At 36.3% G+C, this 18,475-nt stretch overlaps 1 protein-coding gene across 17 annotated transcripts in view; it reads left to right on the top strand.

Moving 5' to 3' along the window:
- LOC308196010 (uncharacterized protein) overlaps window positions 1-18,475 on the top strand; it is a 380,840-nt gene that overhangs the window by 243,257 nt on the left and 119,108 nt on the right. The gene's annotated exons all lie outside the window — the stretch shown is intronic.

Below are 18,475 nucleotides of genomic sequence, written 5' to 3'. Positions count from 1 at the left end.
TTATTATCATCCAGAAAGACTTTTTTTTTTTTTTTTTTTTTAATATTTTGGACTTTTAAGCAATAAACTTTTATTGCCACCTGTATTATAAACCCATCTAACTCTTTTCTTAATACACTGCTTCTGTGAGATTTCCCTGACTGATGGTATTTTGACTATTCTTGTAATGTAACCTTACCTGTAGAATATTTTTCCAGCTGTTTAAAACATTTCTAAAGATGTTTTAGAGCATCTTTCTGCAGATAACCTCTTTCATGCAGACTTTCAGGACTTTGTAAACTTCTATGTTTCTGTTTATATTCTTGTATTCTTCAATGCTCACTAAAAATCTCTTTGGATGTGTTGACAAACACCATACTTAATACTTAGACCGAAAAATAATTCAGATGACTGTGCAAATGTTAGCTAATTATATCTCCTGTCATTCTGTGAGATAATCTAGCCTTACCATCCACATTTGCACAGATGGGAAATTCAAACAGGGAGATTTTAAAGTGATTTGCCCTAGGCCAAGCCACATGAAGCAGTCTCAGAGCTGAAAATTGAGCCTGGGAATTGTTGCATTCCACATTTGTTCTCAAACCATAGCAATTCACCTATGTTTTGGACATAAAATGACTCTGCATAAGTATATCTGGTGAAAGTACTGAGCATTTAGTTCAAACTATTCTGTGTTTCTGGCAACAACAATAGCTATACTGGAAAGAACCTAAGAGTCATGCATCTTAAGGGACAGCTATGATAATCCAAATTGCTGCATTACATAGCCATGTATTTCACCCAATATTTCTTGCATCTGGTCCCCAAACACAGAAGCTGAGCCACAGCTTAAAGCAGACATTTATTGGCATAGAGGTTTTATGGAGTTATTTACAGTCCTTTCTCTCTCTTTTGCATGCCAATAAATACACACACAGTTTGTATTTTTTTTTAAGGAAAAGATGCTGAAAAGAAGTCTTGCCACTTTTGTATGTTGTTTTAGGATAATGTAAGTGCACAGCACTATATATGCATACTATATATATGTTATAAATGTATATATAAGGAATTCCAATAGTCACTGTATCGTGTAGCAGTTCTGAATAACCAGGGAAGCAGCATGTGAACTAAAAAAGCTGAATAGTCAGAATTTGATGGATAAATTCATAAAGGCTGAGTTTGGGCACAATGTTTGTTGTGCAGGCACAATATATAAATGTCCCAAATGTGTTGTCAGATCTTGTTCAGTTCCTTTAGAACTGTCTTCAGCAGCACTTCATAGAAAGTTGTTGAAGGTCTTTACTTTGTCAAAAAGGAAGACTTAAAACCAAGTTTCAGAATAAGCCAAACAAACAAACAAAAAAAAAACAGACTAGATACCTATAACTTCTGTTGGGTTCGCGGTATTTCTTAAGGATAACTTGGATCAGACAATCGTACTGCAAAATGAAGGCTAGGATTTTAAAATTTTTAGCTAACATGCATAGAGCAGAATTCTATTATACAAACAGCAAGAGCAGATGCAACACATACAGATTCTACCACTTGGAAGATGATTTGTTTTCCAGCTGTGTTCATTTTCTTTAGCTAGATTTTCTAGACCTCAATTCCTAGGTCACCTTGACAGGCGAGGAACCAAGTCCAATCTGGGTGCTCTCAGGGCTAAGTTTGACAACACTCTGTAATTACTGTCTTCATAGCTGACCTATGTAAAGTATCAGTCAATGCAACTGCTGATTTGGACATGTAGCCAGCTAAAACTTCAACTCTTCTATAGCTATTTTTTTTAGTCATGGTCAAGCCAGCATCTCTGTGTTATTCTATTACTACTTTTTGCTATTTCCACACCACGTTGTCCTTCTTTCTGACCACATCTTGCTCTCACTACTTCCCTCAAATTAATCATGTTATAAGAGAAGTAGGCAGAAGTAAGGAATTTATTATCTGTAAGATAATAAGCCAGCTGTCTGCTTGCTGAATTCAAAATTCTTTCATTTGCAATTTTCTCCTGATACCACCTTGATATTTATCTTGGGAGGTATATTCATACCTTGTAATGTAAAAAGCACTTTCAGTCCAAGCAATTGAGAGAGGCAGATAGTTCTCCTTACTCAAGGGAGTTAATTAAATACAAGTTTGTGGTATGCCTATCAATGCATTCGCGAGGGATATGCTGTTGCAAAAGGAAATATTCTGTGAGGTTTATAAACCTTTAATTTAGAGTTGTCTGGTTTCTTAGAGTTACACTTATAAAATACACAGAACTGCTGTGTTCCATACACTTAAAAAACCTTAGTCTCTTTAGAAATGTGGTGTCGGGCATTGTCAAATGGAATAGCACCATGAGTAACACTTTAATAAAGTTCTATCTATTTAAATCTGATTTGGGATATGAGAATTATTCCTCTTTCTCTGCATTTTGCAGTGTCTTTTCTGACCCATTTCTTTTTTTCTGCTTTGACAGATGAGTTGTGAAATCTTAGAGGCAGTCTCTGAAAGAGACCTAGCAGCAGCCTGGCTCCTATAGAAGATGTTCAGAACAGGCAAATGGAGTAACCTGAGAAAATTTGCTCTTTAAAGATTTCCCAATGAAATAGGAACAGTAGATGTTCTTGTCTTATGAAAATATGATATTTACAAAAAACATTCCTATGCTGCATTAGGATGAAATGTTGACATTTATTAATTAAAAAAAAAAATAACTCATGGAATAACGTTCCTGTTGAGCAAAGCGTGCAGATTTTACTACAAATAAAATTTAAAACAAAAATATCATATTAACTTGAAAATTAAAACTTTTTACCTGGCTGTTTCAAACAAAATAAAGCCTTGATAATCACCTTGAGAGTATATTCCAAAAGGCAATTGATTAGATTTGAACTTAAAAAAAAAAAAGAAAATATCGAACAATATTTTCCAATGAAAACCACAGTTTCTTTAAACTTTCCTGACCAGTTATATCCTGTATAGTATTCATCTGTCTGCTTCCATATCCAGAATGGGGGGATGTGATACCTTGATTCTATAACAATGTCTATTAGCAGAAGAGAAAGAAAAAAAACTGGGGGGAAGAAAAGTGAAAAGGAAAGTGAGGAGGTGGTATTATAACTCTATTAATCATTAATCGTCTATGAATCATGCTTATCCTGGGAGGAGCTCCAGGTAGCACTTAAAATGCTATCACTATGAAAAAATATTTTATTTCTACATTATTAGGCATTCCTTTGTAGGTCTCCATTATGTAAAGTAGCTGTCAGCTCTGGCAAAATCTATTACAATTATCTTTATAGCACTTACATGTGCACAGCCTTTGATATAGAAGAAGTGAAAAAATGTTTTGTTTTTTTTTTCTTTCACATTCATAAAAAAAAAAAATAAATACAGCATATGTAACCCACCTATAAGTGTGACTCTATATCTTTCCAGTAAGTACTGGACTTGGGGTAGTTCCTACTTGTCAGATTTCAGGTACATTTCATTGACAGTATTTGAAAGTTTCAAATACTGTGCAGCGTATTTCATGTCTGTCAGACTGCTCAAGACCAGAAACAATCTATATATATCTTGTTCCACCTGCTGCTGCATCGTTTCTGATAATGGGTTTTGAACTTGCAGGACATAATCGATCAGATAATTATTTCAAACCACTGCATTAGCTACTTTGGTGAAAGATATCAAATGTGGATTTAAGATCCATGGTTCCATCCATGGTTAAAAATGGTATCTTTTGAATTTGCTTCCTCCATTGGCTTCTAGTGTTTTCTGAGAATTTTCAGTATTACTCTGTAGCTAAAACTGAAATCTAGAAAACTACAGGATTAAAAATATTGTATACGGGACAGTTATTGCCATATGTTAATGCTTTACTAGGGAGCACTGCACACTTAGTAAAATATTAGGTGTTATAAAATCTTCTAGTGTGTTTTAGTCTTTGGTATATGATGTGATTGTTTAGGCAAAATTGTGTTCCACAATTGGCAATGGCACTCTTCCATTTTCTACTTCATGTACCAAGACAGCTTTACAAAAAGACATGCAGCAAGTTATATAACTATTGTTTGTACTTTTATTTCTGTGATACTAATAAATATGTTCTCCATAACACAATATCAAATCTCTTTATATCTCTTTTCAGTATATTAGTAGTATCAGCACATGCTGATTTCCTAGGTAAAGGTGATCTCTTTCTGACAAAATAAACCATTCTTCTCTCTTATCTGTGAACACTTTCCAAAATTCACAGTGAATTGGTTATTGCTGTTGTAAAGACAACACCTTATTTACCTTTACTCTTCTCTTTTTATTCTCAATCCTGTTCACTATGTGTTTTTCAAGGTATTTTGGGGAACTATATTAAAAAATGCCAAAGTAATTACAGTTAAACATTGAAAAAAAACTAAAACATTCTTGATTTCTGTTCAGATGTGCCATTTCAGGAGGAATATTGTTTGGTTTTCTTCACTTTTTATCAAACCTTAAGCATGCACCATGGCCATGACAAAGTAAAAAATCTAGAAAAGTAGCAGTCCAGAAGCAGTAAGAGCATACTTACGAATGTGCTTTATAAAATTAGTGGGAGGCATTGCTATTCTAACATCATTCATGACCCTTAAAACCAACTTGCCAAAAAGGTTGAAAATTGATTCAGGCTGACCTGAGAAGGCTGACCTTTTAACAAAGGATGTGTTTTTGCCCTTAGCCTGTTTAATGCTAACATGACAATGAACTAGACTGAGATAGTTTTCAAGGTCAAAATAAGCAGAAGGTAGTTAGTGAATTAAGGGTCACCTGTCCGTAGTGGGTATGATAAAGCTTCTGATTGCACATGAGAAATTACTTCTACATAGAACTAAAGAGCACGTAATGAGTGGCCAAAAGGCTTTATGAAAGTAGAAAACAGGAGAAGGAAAAAAAAAATCTGTATCAAACAGCATCGGGGAGCAATATTAGAACATGGATTTCCCTACAATTAAACAGAAGATGGTCAAAATTTCTCCATGATAACTCACTGTGATCTATTCTAGAAGATTCTGACTTAATATAATGTATCCTGTAGCAGCTGACCATGAGGATACACCTTAGGCAATGCGGTGTGTCACTGTGCTCTAAAGGTGTGTGGTAAGCTGGAAGAGCTGTTTTGAGTCCCAGCTAGTGAGTGGCCTAGAAGCACTCCCTGGGTAGGCACACCTTGATGATGAGTGGCAGTGGGGCACTGGGTAATGCCTGCAGGTGGCTCTAGGGCTGGCCACGGACCAGTGTGCAGTCTGTGCTATTGAAGGGATAGTCCTCAGTCCACATAGGAATGATGGGAGAAGCAGTAGCCTGCCTATACATACTATTGTTTTCTTACCAAGGAAATAAAAAGCAGTGCAGGGAATAAACTGTTCCTGTATGGTGCCTAATTAGTTTTGCATATCTTCCCCCTTCTGGAGCAGTGATATCCCACTGATGCTTGGAGTCCCTTTATGTCTGTAGCATTCAGAACAGGAATTGCATCTCTCTAAATCTAGCAAACTCCCACTGGGAAAATATATGCCCACTCCTCAAACCATCTGTACTCATATGGGAATAGAGATAGATTCAAGAGACTCGCAACATATTCAGGCATAAAAGTGGAGAATGGTTAGTTCTGATGTTGGAGGAACCTGCTGCAGGATTATTACATTTCAAAGAAAAAAAAAATCACGTGCAGCTCTTATTGAGTATTTACAAATGGAATGGAGATGGAACATTTGATCATCTGGCAATGGACCGAGAATGCTCCTCCAGAACTGTGAGCAGGGATGTCTTGAGGACAAGAAAGTATGTCAGAAGCATGCAGGAGGTATTGCAATTACTGAAATGATATAGACCTACAAAGCAGGTTCTGCCTACAAAATGTGTAAGTAAATAAGGACATAGGACAATATAATAATTGGCAAAACTGATTGGCATTTATTCAGGCAGTACAGTTGAAAAGAAATTATGAGACTTTGTGGTAAATAAGCAATTCTAGCTAAAAAATAAAATAAAATAAAATAAAATAAAATAAAATAAAATAAAATAAAATAAAATAAAATAAAATAAAATAAAGACATACCAGTGCTTTACTAAAGAGGCAAAGTTTACAAGTAACCTTGAAACTACTTGAATATTAACAAAATACATGAGATCACATTAGTTAAAGTAAAGAACATATTAAAAGTGTCAGCTAACAGTGCAAAAAAATATGTGGAATGAGAGCCATGCAGAAGACAGTATATTTATTGATAATAAAACACTGTGTGGAATATAGACCCTGATATTGGAATTTAATTAATGTAGCCTGATTTATAAAGGAAGATGTATCTGTGAAAGCGAGAGTACAATTTTGTGTAAATTTGTTTATAAAGAAACATTTATACAGTGTTTGTTATAAGAGATATTTGACAATTAATTTTACATAACATTTTCCATTCTAATTATTGTTTTTCCTTATGTTCTGACAGTAATAAAAGACTTGTAGGCTAATGAAAACTGCCAGAAAGAACAAAAATAAAGCCTACAAAGGACCTTGCTGCATATCTTTTTCTCCAGCAGCTCTGACAACAATATATGCATATAATTGGACTTCTGGGAAATACAGAGATTCTTTGGTGGCAGTCTGAGGAGCTGACTGAAAGCTGGTTAATCTCTGACTATTTTACAGGAATGGGATTAATGGGAAAAGGGTTTCAATGATCGTAAAGTCTTCCTCTCATTCTCTTCCTTCAGCACATCAGCAGTCTTTCCCTTTTCCACTTTATGATGGTATTTAGGGTCTTTGATCTGCTGGCTCAAAGTGAACAGAATGGAGGGGAGCATTCAGTGTGGAAAATGAGTTATTCCAAGAATACAGCAGTGTAATCAGAGCTACATACCTACTGCTGGAACTGAGGACCGACACTCACTGCCATTTCATCTGTTCAGAGTTACATTTGCCTGATGTTCTGAGTCAGGCTTATCTGTGTTTGAAATACTAAAATCTAAGAAAAAAGAGGATTCAGCAATTGGTTTGTCCTGCTGCAGTTAAGGTAGGATTTTTAAAATTGGTGAAGAAATGTATTATTAGACACAGTAACATCCTGTTTGAAAAACAGTATATATGCTAATGCAATTACAAGCCTTAAAAGCATTAAAGACATTTTCAATGTTAGTCTTTGACATTTGACATACATGTGCTCACTTTGATTGCACTCAAGGTCAACTTGTCCAGTGGTGGCTGCGCTCAGAGCTTCATTGCTTCTGTGCCCTGCAGTAGTACTTGCTCTGTGTTTAAGCTACTTGCTCACACACGAGTAAAAGGGCATCTTCATTCCCTCCACTTCCATGTCTCACTATGCTTGATATGCCCTTTGCTATTTTTTTAACAGCATCTGTAGGTTTGCCTTTGCAGTAACTGGGTTGTGGGTCTAAACAGATCAACTCTGCCAATAATAAATTCAGGGTAACTCACAAGAATTAATCACTGGAGATTGATGTCAGTGGCATATTTTTCTAATAAGAATGTTGACTTCAGTATGCTATAATGACAAAACTGCTGAAATTTTGAAGGCCAAGAAAATTGCAACCCATAAATCTGTGTTATAAATATATGTGTATCATATGCAAGTGCTCTGAGGTTAAGATTCCAAGATTCAAATTAGAAGCGTTATCCTTTATGGTGTTTATCTTGTGGTAAATCACAGATTTATTGGATCTTTAAAACATCTTATACAAGATTAGGCAACAGCAGCATTTAATATATGGCATGAAAAATTATGACTAAGAATTACCGTGCATATAAATTTTCAATCAAGAAGTGAAAACTTCCAGCAAGCTACATGCTATCCGTACTAAAATGCAGAAACCTGCAAGTAAGGTTTGCAAATTAAGCAGTGATGATGGATTAACCTTATGTTATCTTTTGAATGACAATTTGGGGTGAAAGCAACAAAGTAGCCAAAACTGAAGAGTTTAACAGAACAACCAAGTAGATAAGGGCAGCGTTTGATATATGGCAATGCATGATCCAGCTGAACAAAACATGATTTTCTAGAGCATTTATAATTTCACCCAAAATCATTTGTGATACAGAGCTCTGAAAGAGGAGAAACATTTTGTTTTCTGAGGCAGTTCATTAAAGTCCTAATTTTCTTGCATGTTATAAATTTGGTCTAGGGTCAACACATATGTATCTTTGGTCTCTTTGCTTTGGGTTCTGCCTGTCTATTCCAGTCATACATGAGGAAACAGAGGTGATGCCCTACTGTCTGTGAAATGAAGTCACAGCTTGCTGTAAGCAGATCAGGTTCTGTAGATACAGCAGACAGTATGCATTTCCTTAGCAGTGGGAAAGATGTAGTTGAATTACTTTAACCTGAAACATGCTTGTGGTATTGTCTGGGTGAAAAACATCATTTCTGAATTCACCATTTCCTTTCTCCCATAAATTTCTTCTAGTAGGCAAACACCTGTAGTCCCCTCAAAGGGCTTTTTAAAATTGAAGTCAGTGCTATCCTGACAGTTACAGTAAAACAGGAGAGAGAATTCAAACCCATACTTATAACATTACTTCATCTCACTTACTTATTTTCTCTTCTCTGCATGGAGCCAAATTTCAGCACATGCCAACCCTTGATCCATTATAATCATATCAGCTGAAATTAAATGGCAGTTAATATTTATAGGGAGATCTATGACTATGATTTATCAAGCACTGGAAAACATTATGGCGATCCCATAATTTCATGCAATAAAGCAACATTTATCTTCTGTTTTGGTAAATCCCAGAGGTCTGTTACATTGTTTAGCACATCTCTGACCTGTCCAGCCAACAAGATGCCTGGATTCTCCTTACCAGCAGAACAGACTTGTTTCCAGCAAGAAACTCTTAAATTAAGCAACAAAGTTTATTCATGTTTCTTGTGCCTGAGATATTTGTTAGATCCAAAGAAAAATAAAATGTGTAAGACCTAATTAGTGAACATAACTGAATAACTCATCTCTAAAACAATGTCTTGGTTTCCAATAGCCAGGAGCATCAATCTAGAGAAATCAAACAACACTGTGAGGCCTATTCTGAGCCAACTTTTACCACAAGGACCTAGTCTACAGCATGGTGTGTGGTATCTGTACTTTACCAAAAGCATGGCCTCCACTTTTATGAAATGGGTAAATTGCTTAAAAGCATACTTGAGCCGCTAAAGGTATTTTACAATAAAATATGATTGACTGATTTGGCCAGATGCATCAATATTTTCCCTCCAATTTCCACAGGTACTAGATAGAGTCATACATAAATTATAATTATTAAAATTTGCTCATGAGTTTTCAAGAGAGTAGATCAACACACATTTATATTTCCATGTCTGCTGATTTACTTCAGTTCAGGGTTCATAAATAAATGTACATAAATGTGCGAAGGGATGTTACATGAGTGAATGGAGAGAAGCAATCTCACACATAAATCCCTTGATTCTGTGGTGGCCTGTGCATCTCCTCTGGGTAGTATATGCTGCTCTTACATAGGCATATCTTGTGCAATAGTACCAGGTGAGACCTTCACAGGGGAATGTTGTTTACAAAAGGACTTGCTATTCAACATTGAATGATTTTCAGCCACCTACTTTGTTAAATGAGTTAAGATGTGCCCAGGTGAATACTTACAGTTGCACAGAGTTGATTCAAGGGCAGCTTAACTCAAGGTGGATCAGGGAGAAATGCAGCAACTTAATAAACAGCTTCTCTGATTTAGTTATTTATTTATTTTTACTTTTACTTCTGGCATTCAGGTTTTCAATTTGAAATAAGAGCTGATCCATTTAAGTCAGGAAACGGGTTTAGTGCAAAACAATATCTACCCCTATAAATTATAGCTATGCTATTGACTAGAACTTTGTAAGGAAGGTTATTTCTATACTTGATGCTGCAGTGTAGTGGATGATGCCTAAGCTTGTCTGGGTCTAATTAGACTGATACTGGAAGTTTGCTAGCCACAAAAGCTCAATATTTGGTGAAAATATTCAAATTGCAAAAAGTCAGCTGTATAAACATTTTCCAAGCCTTGACTGAAATACATCTTTACATTTAAAAAAAAGAATATGAAAAAGTACTGCAGATATTTCAATGGTAGGTGGAGGTTGTCGTCATAAAAAACAGATTCTTCTATGCTAGTAAGTGTCATGTCATGTTTAAATATAAGGCTATAGACAAAAAAAAAAAGCTAAAAGCTTCTGTCTTTCACAGTGACTCTTAATCTTAATGCTGTTATTACAGGTTATTAATGTTGTTATTAGTCTTTTAATGCTCAGCAAATAGTTATTTAAGCAATTGTCTTCATTTGACTCATTTTCTGACAGGCTTAGAGAAAAGATGCAGAAGATGTATTACTGGTCAGTTCCATCAAATTATTATAAAAGTGCAGGGAAAAAATAAAGACTTAGACTAGAATGCAAGGAAAGGAAAGACAGTCAGAAAGCCAGAGACAGGTAGAAAAGGCTCAAGCTTTACTTGCTTGGTGGTACAGAGTCAAAGTCTGAACTGGTAGTGAAGTCATTTAAATCTGATTCCTGTGTCTTGTCTGCTCAGGCCATCACTATGAAGATGATAAAAGTCCACTGATAATGCAGTGGATTGTGGGGTCTCAGAATAAATTTGATGACAGCTGTCATAAAGAAACTAGTTCTTTTCAGCTCATTCCTGACAACAGGATATGATAATGATAAAGATATTATTACATCTCTTACTGGCTGGCTGGTTAAACAAGGCAGCCTAGAAAGCAATTGCAGGTAGATTCACACATCTCTTTCTTCTCTGTGGTGGTAGAATGAAGTGCACGTTTGTATCTCATGTGTTTAACTGGGAGTTATCCTACTAAGTTTCTTCTAGTCATTGAGTTTTCTTACTAAGTTTCTTCCAGTCATTGGTCATGAGACTTCAGAGCATGTTTCCTGATTATCCAAACATTAAAGGAATGCTAAGGCAATCTCGCAGGTTACAGAAATGTGATTTCAGCATGGAGTCATACTTGAATGCCGTGAAGCATTCTATTAGCATTCTTTGAAGCTAGAGAAAGACATTTTATGATTTACATTCCAAATGAAAATTAACTGAGCAAAACTGAAATCAGTCAAAAATGGCATACTAAAGAGATTACAAGCAAAGGACTATTCCAGATCAGAACCTTAAATTAACTAAAAATAATTCAATAAGAAGAATGAGAAAGACTATCAATATCAAATCAACATAAAAAGAAATTGGTTTTATAATGCCTTTTATGGTATACTTTTTAATATGTGATAACCCTATTGGAAATTCATTAGTATGCAGAAAACCATAGGAACCATATGGAAATACATCTTACAAAAGTCTAGCACACAATAAATTTTACAAAAGGCATAAAATATCTTTAGGATGGATGATCACTCTGAAAGTAATGTGCACTAAAATTGTAGGAGTGGTATTCACTCATTAGTTGTATGAAGCCATTAACTGCACAAAATCATTCTTTCTTGCATAACCATTTGTCATATAAAATCATTAGCTCCCTCATAAAATTGTTAGAAATGTGAAATGATTTTTCAAAAAAAATCATTAGTTACAGGGTATTACATTATAAAAAGCAGTGGCATATTACTTCATCATTTTCTGCATAAAAATGTGTCGGTTATACAAAATCATTTATGTTGATAAATAACTTTTTAAGTAGCTTTATTGTCCAATATTCAGGCTGTTAGCTGTTAGGTTTCAATAGTTATTTTTATGGCCAAGACATTTATTAGTTATGAAAAACTCTGAAATGAACTAGAACAAACATTACTTTCCACCCTGCTAAAATTGACAGTTTTAAAAAGCGATCTTGTTTCCTGTAAATGTGCTGTTAGAGTTTTGAATAGTGGCAGCTGTTCCCATTTATTTACCATCATTTTGTCGCTGTTTGAATTCCATTCACTGCAGCTTTCAGATTCTCATTGTCACATCTTAAGCTATATTCAGGTAAAAGTTTTCATAACAGTGCTTTTGGGCTTATCCTGGATCACTTTATATAGACCCAGTTGTTCTAGGGAGAGTGATTTGCACATTAAAATGGATCACATTGTCTCATTCTCTCACACACTAGTCAGAAGGCACATTATGTTCAGTTTGTTTCTGGAGGTGACAAATTTGAAATTTGAAAGCTGTGCTTTGTCAGTAACTGATATCTCTGAGAACCACTTGAAGATATCCAGTGTCATGTACCATGAAACAAAGATTTCTAGCTTCTAAGAATTCTGCTGAGGCAAGCAGCCTGCTAGAGTGTAGTTTGTTTAATGTCAATTATTTATATTATTTGTTTAGTTGTAACTTCAAATAGTGTTATGTGCAGTTCTGTAGAAGCAAGAAAACTGTTTTACTTACCTACTATTGCAACCAATGGAGGAGGGATAAAAGAGAAACGTCTAATGCCATATGCTGATCTCTACATTACAGAAGATGTCATGTCGATCCCACTGAGCTTCCATGTATCTCATTTGTGGTGGGTTGACCCCGGCTAGCAACTAAGCATCTACCCAGCTGCTTGTTCACTCGCTGCCACAGAAGGATGGAGGAGAAAGTCAGAAGCGCAAGAGTGAGAAAGTTTTTGGGTCAACATAAAGACAGTTTAATAATAAAAAAAAGAAAAAAAAAGAAAAAAGAGAGCGAGAGAGATGTGATGCCCCTCTTACTCTCTTCCCCCCATCCTGCTTGGGGTAGGAAATGAGCAAGTGGCTGTGTGGTGCTTAGCTGCCTACTGGGATTAAACCACAACATGCTTTATTGAGATCATCTGTCCATCCACACAAAGACTTAGCACAGGTGACCTAGGGACTGTCATGACTCTGTTAAGGTGACTTTTCACTTCTGCGTGTGCCTTCATGAAGTATTCTGTCTTAAGTCCTTCAGCTCTGAATTGCTGCTCCTGTGGCACACCCTACTCATGTATTGTGAAGGGAATGACATAGGCCATCTACTGCTTACTTGTCACAGTACAGTTCTGGTCTTTCTGGCTATGCAAATTCTTGGTAACACATACACACACACACACAAAAAAAAAAAAAGATCACAAAGTAATTCTGAGGCAATACTGTCCTTTTACTATATCAACTGATTTGAATGTCATATTTTTATTATAATGGTTATGATTATTGCTCATGTAAGAAGGATTTCAGTCATATACAAATGTGCAACAATGCTTAAGCAATTGCTTCAGACAAATGAAGGTCTAAAAATGCGGGACACAGTGAGAGAGATGGAGACAAAGAGTGTGAGAGAGAAGGCATGCAATTCTTTACAGTATTCCAGCAATTCATCCTGAACAGGTAAATGATTCCAATGTGCTGAGCGGCTGAGCTTTCCAGCAACTCCCCTTAGAGTAGAAAGCATAAAAATCAATATGCCTTCTCTAAGTTATTAAAAAGTACTGCAGTTGTGCAGGCCATTATGTAGCAAACAGGTACTACATTTTTCAAGAGGAAACATTACAGAACAAAAAAGCTTCTCTTTTTTATGTGCTTGGAAATTTCTCTTGCTGTTTTAACTAGTGACGTTGTCTAGCCACACACCTAGCTATCGAAATGAACACATACACCATCATTTCTTCTAACTGGTTCTGCCTCTTTTGCCTTGAGGCATTGATCTTGGATGATATATGTTACAGCCCTTACTGTCTCTTTCATCCCCATTCTAAAGGGCAAAAACTTTAAAGAGTTTTTCAAGTGACCCTTATAATTGCAATCTTTCTCTTCCAACTGCCATCTATACTACCTACAATCCCTTCCCAATTAAATTATTTTCTTCACTTAAAATCTGAAACTAATATTATAAATGTGATTTGAGCTCCATTAGGTGTTCAGTTTTCCTGAATTTTTCACAGTCTGTGACTCGACCAGGCCATAATTTATTTCATTTCTGAGAGCCCCTAATGATGTCCATGAGGACAGAAAAATTTTTGAAAGAATACTTAAAATATGTTCCTCAGTACTACCAAATTGTAAATAGTACAGAACAGTCTTAACAACTATTTCTTAAAGAAAATAGGGTTGGAAAAGATCTTGTACTACATTCATCACTATTATGGATAGATATTTGTCTAACCTCTTCCTAACATGCTTTCCCCCTTTCCAAATGAATATTTTGCAATGTACTTTAGGGAGTTTTTCCAGTGTTTGAGTCTTTAATGCTAGTGACTTCCCTTTTTTGTTGCAATTTAAGCTTACCATTTCTTGCCTTGTCATATATAATTCACAGTCTATTTATGTTCTATCCCATCTGTCATACAAAGTAATTGTCCCACATGACTTTCCAAAGCAGCAAAACAACAGTTACAGGTTAGGAAACTTTTGATTTCATTCCCTCTTTATTTTTTTCTTACATTTCCTATGCTCATCATAGAATGTTGAATGATAGCTAAGAGTATCCACCTAGTCACACTCTTGATGATCTCGGTAGGTGAGAAAAGTTAGGAAGGATATGCCCATCTGATGACCATAAATGATCATCACTTTGGGTAAAAATGATCTCAAGTGTTCAGAGCATCTTCCATACTCATGCAGTGTACTTTACAACCTCCTGAACTACAGAAATGGACTTCAGTTTGTGCCTGACCAACCAGATAGCATTCTATGATATGTCTCATTCCTTCTGTGGATGAGGGAAGAGCTGTTTTTAGTGTTTACATTTACTCTAGTAAGGCCTTCTGTGTGGTCTACCATAGTTTCTTTTCTAGCCAGATGGGTGAGGTATGGAGGAACTTTGGATAGCTGGAATCTAAACTGGATGAAAAACCGATAGATCAGCTGTGTACAAATGGTTAGGGCCAGCAATGCAGAATCCAGATGGCAGTCAGTGACTTGTGGAATTTATCTGATGTTGATAGTGGGGTTAATGCTGCTAAATCTCTATTGATGGATGCTGAGACAGAACACACTTTCAGCAATTTTATGTGTGATACCAATTTGGAGGGAGTGTTTGATATGCTGGAGGGTAAAGATGATGCTCAGAGAGACCTTAAGAGACAGGAGAAATGAGCTGATGGCAACCTCATAAAGTTCAGCAAAGGCAAATGAGAGATGCTGCACCTGTGAAAGGATAACCCCATGCAACTCTACTGGCTGGGCTCTGACTCGATATAAGGCAGAAAGGACCTGGGGAGACAGTAAACAAGAAATGGAATGTGTCATCAAAGTGCCTTTGTGGTGACAAAGGCCAACTGCATACTAAGTTGTACTAGCAAGAGTGCCAGTAGGCTGAGGCTCCCAAGTACAAGAATGTCATTGACATACTAGAATGAAACCAGTGGAAAACACCCAGATGTGCAAGGGGCTGTAGAACATGAAGCATTTGTAGAGGGCGAGACAAATTGGTTTGCTCAGCTAGAGGAAGAGAAGGCTAAGGACAAGAAACAACAACTGCAGGGGAATTTCTGCTTAGATATTAAGAAAAAAAAAAAAAAAGATTTGTACCCTTGAATCATGGGATCATAGAATGGTTTGGGTTGAAAGGAACCTTAAAGATCATCTAGCTCCCACCTTCCCTGTCATAGGCTTTCCACTAGATAAGGTTGCCCAAAGCCCCACCCAACCTGGACTTGAACAATTCTAGAGAAGGCTAGTTAAAAAGTGGAAAAGTTTGCCCAGGGAGACTGTGGAACATTTGTCATTGGAAATATTCAAAAATTAACTGGAAAAATCTGTGACAGGATGCTCTAAGATGACCCTGCTTTGAGAAAAGGGTTGAAGTGCATGCCCTTCAGAGGCTCTGTTTGGCCTAAATCATTTTATGGACTTTTTATAAGAACAGTACATCTCATGCATGTATGGCAGCCACAAGACAAACTCAAAGATCCTGCTACAAAACACAAGGATACTGAAGTCTTGAGCATCTCTCATGAGTATTTGTGCTTTTAGGCCGAGGAGAAACTACTGTGTTTTTGTTTGTTTGTTTGTTTTTTAAAGACTATTTCAAAATGGGCCAATGTACTGTGTTTGAAATTACAAAGCTGGGGTGGGGGTGGAGGGGTGAGGGATGCAGAGGAAAAAAGGGGGAGAGAGAGCATTAATTCCAATCTTAGGTATAATCTCAGTATTAAAACTTCAAAACTTCAGCCCATAACCTTACAGGCTGGAAAAAATACAAGCAGCTAAGAACTGGTGCTTATAACGAGAAAGTGGTAAGAAACTTCAGCAATAAATAATACTAAACCCCACCTTTATCAGGAACACATTTCAATGAAAATCAAGTTCTCCAAAAACGAAATATAAAACAATAACTGGTCTCCCCTCCCACGCATTAAAAATAATCAGAACATACAACACCTTGTTTTAAATGCAATCTTCCATGTCTGTGTAGAGGTTATCAGCTGGGTCCTGCATTATTCCCAGTAGTTTAGGCTGAAATAAACGGTTGTCTAATGTTACTACGGTTGAATGCCCTGGTGTCATATCTATGCATGCTGTGAAAGCAGTGATAAACAAGATATATTTTTATTGCCCTGAATGTTCTATGTGTCAATAAGGTATTTGTTAGGCTAGAAGAGGGTTTTACAATGAGCCTGTATGCTCTGGAGTGTAAAAACTACCTTGGCCAAGTTTCTCATCCAGCCCATATGAGAGTTCCATCAATCACATCTGATGGAATTAAGTGCAGATAGCTCATGGCTTGTAGAGTGTCACACTGTTAATATCCTAAGAGTTACTCTTAAAATAAATGGCAAGAACATTTCAGTCACATTTATTTGGGGAATTGCACTGTGATTACAATCAGCCTAGTAAGCAACATGACCTTCATGTGAAATGCTTTGTCATCCTGCAGTAGTGCACTGATTGATGATTGGTTTAGATGAAATACAAATCATCCCCCAAAATCCAGATTTTGGGATATGAACTGTGCTTTCATGGGAAAACCAGACATATACTTATGGGCCAAGTTCAGCACACCATTTTGTAATACACCAAGATGTTCTCTGACTGCTAAGGTGCAGATAGAGTCACACAAACTGCATGGATTTTAAGAACTTGTAGGATGTAGACATATATTTTACAACTTTTGTACAACTTATCCCTGTTTAACCTTCAGATTTTCCTTCCATCAGTTCTGAATTTATAATGAAAAAACAAAACAAAACAAAACAAAAAAACAGGAAACCAAAACAGTTCTTTTGTCTGTTCTTGGACCATTGAACCACAAAGTAGAGAGCCATGAATGGCATCTTTATAAAGAAATTTTATCCTCTGGGTTTTAAATTGCCTTGATCCCTTGCTGTGGTAAACTAATATTTGTTTCTTAGTTTTAGTTGAGCTAGGTTAATACCACTTCACTAGGGATTTGGTTCTTAGCATTCATTCTGTCGAAGTAAAGTTTTATGCCATGTGTTAGGTTGTTCTTGTAATCTGAAGTATGTACCTGATATTGCTTAAGGGACAGACTGGCTTCAGCTCTTTTCACCTTTTTTCTTTTGTCTTGCTGAAGAAGTCTACTGAGAAACCACTGTGTAAATGACACAAGAAGCTCACTGACTGTACAGATCAAGATCCCAGGTGCAATACCATAAAGTCTGGAGTTTCAGCTCTCACATAAGTTTCTTATATTTATGTAATGATTCACTGTACATTTAGTTTCAAAGGGTCAGTGTCCCAGCCTCTTAAGATATCGAGTGCTTTTACTAGCACCAGATGCAAAGCATTAAAATAGATTTCCATTCAACTAAAGTTCATTTTTGTTCAAAGTTAACTTGACATGTTTTAGAGTATATGTGGTTTGAAGGTAGTGAAGGTCAATCCTATTAGATAGCAGAAGCGGCCATGTTTCAGAAAGATAAACTATATTATTCATGAAAGAGTGGATTAAAATATTAAGAAAGGGAAGGTCAGTGAAGGTTTCAATATGACTCAAAGCTTTTCTTTTTGTTCAACATATGGAAGTGCACATATTTATCAGTAGCACAGTGATGGTGTTTTAGATGTCTTTTTCAGAACACGTGTTCTTCTTTCAGCAGACGCCTTGGATGTAATTATGCTTATACCATGAGAGCTGGAAGGCTTAGGGTTCTTAGAAAACAATGACATGTTTAAAGAAATCATATTTGATAACTCTGTGTCATACATTCACATCCTAATCCAGCGTGCAGTCTGGGAGGCTGTGATGTGACTCAAGTGAACTTCATCCCAGGATCTGCTTGGTTACTTTTAGGTGCAAACAACCTAGGGACAGTCAATAAAAGTCAAAGGCCATGATCATCGTGTTTCAGTATACTCATCTCTACCTGACTTCTAAATCAAATCTTTAGTTCCCTGATGTCTGATTAAATTTCTGGTTAAATTGCTAGCTAGAACATTGTCTTGCAAGAGCTGGAAATTTGGCAATAGACTTTTCCAGTGTGGCCAAATGAAGATGCTAATATTTGGCTTGGAGTTGTGATCACATTTAACAGCCAGTACTGTCAACATTCAGTCATCTAATATAGCTCATTTGTCGTGCAATTCAGGGATTGCCAAATGCCCAT

The sequence above is a fragment of the Anser brachyrhynchus genome, assembly GCF_964034855.1.
Source record: "Anser brachyrhynchus genome assembly, chromosome: 5".
Lineage (NCBI taxonomy): Eukaryota > Metazoa > Chordata > Aves > Anseriformes > Anatidae > Anser > Anser brachyrhynchus.
Note: the sequence above shows the minus strand (reverse complement) of the source record. Positions and strands in the feature narration are given on the sequence as shown.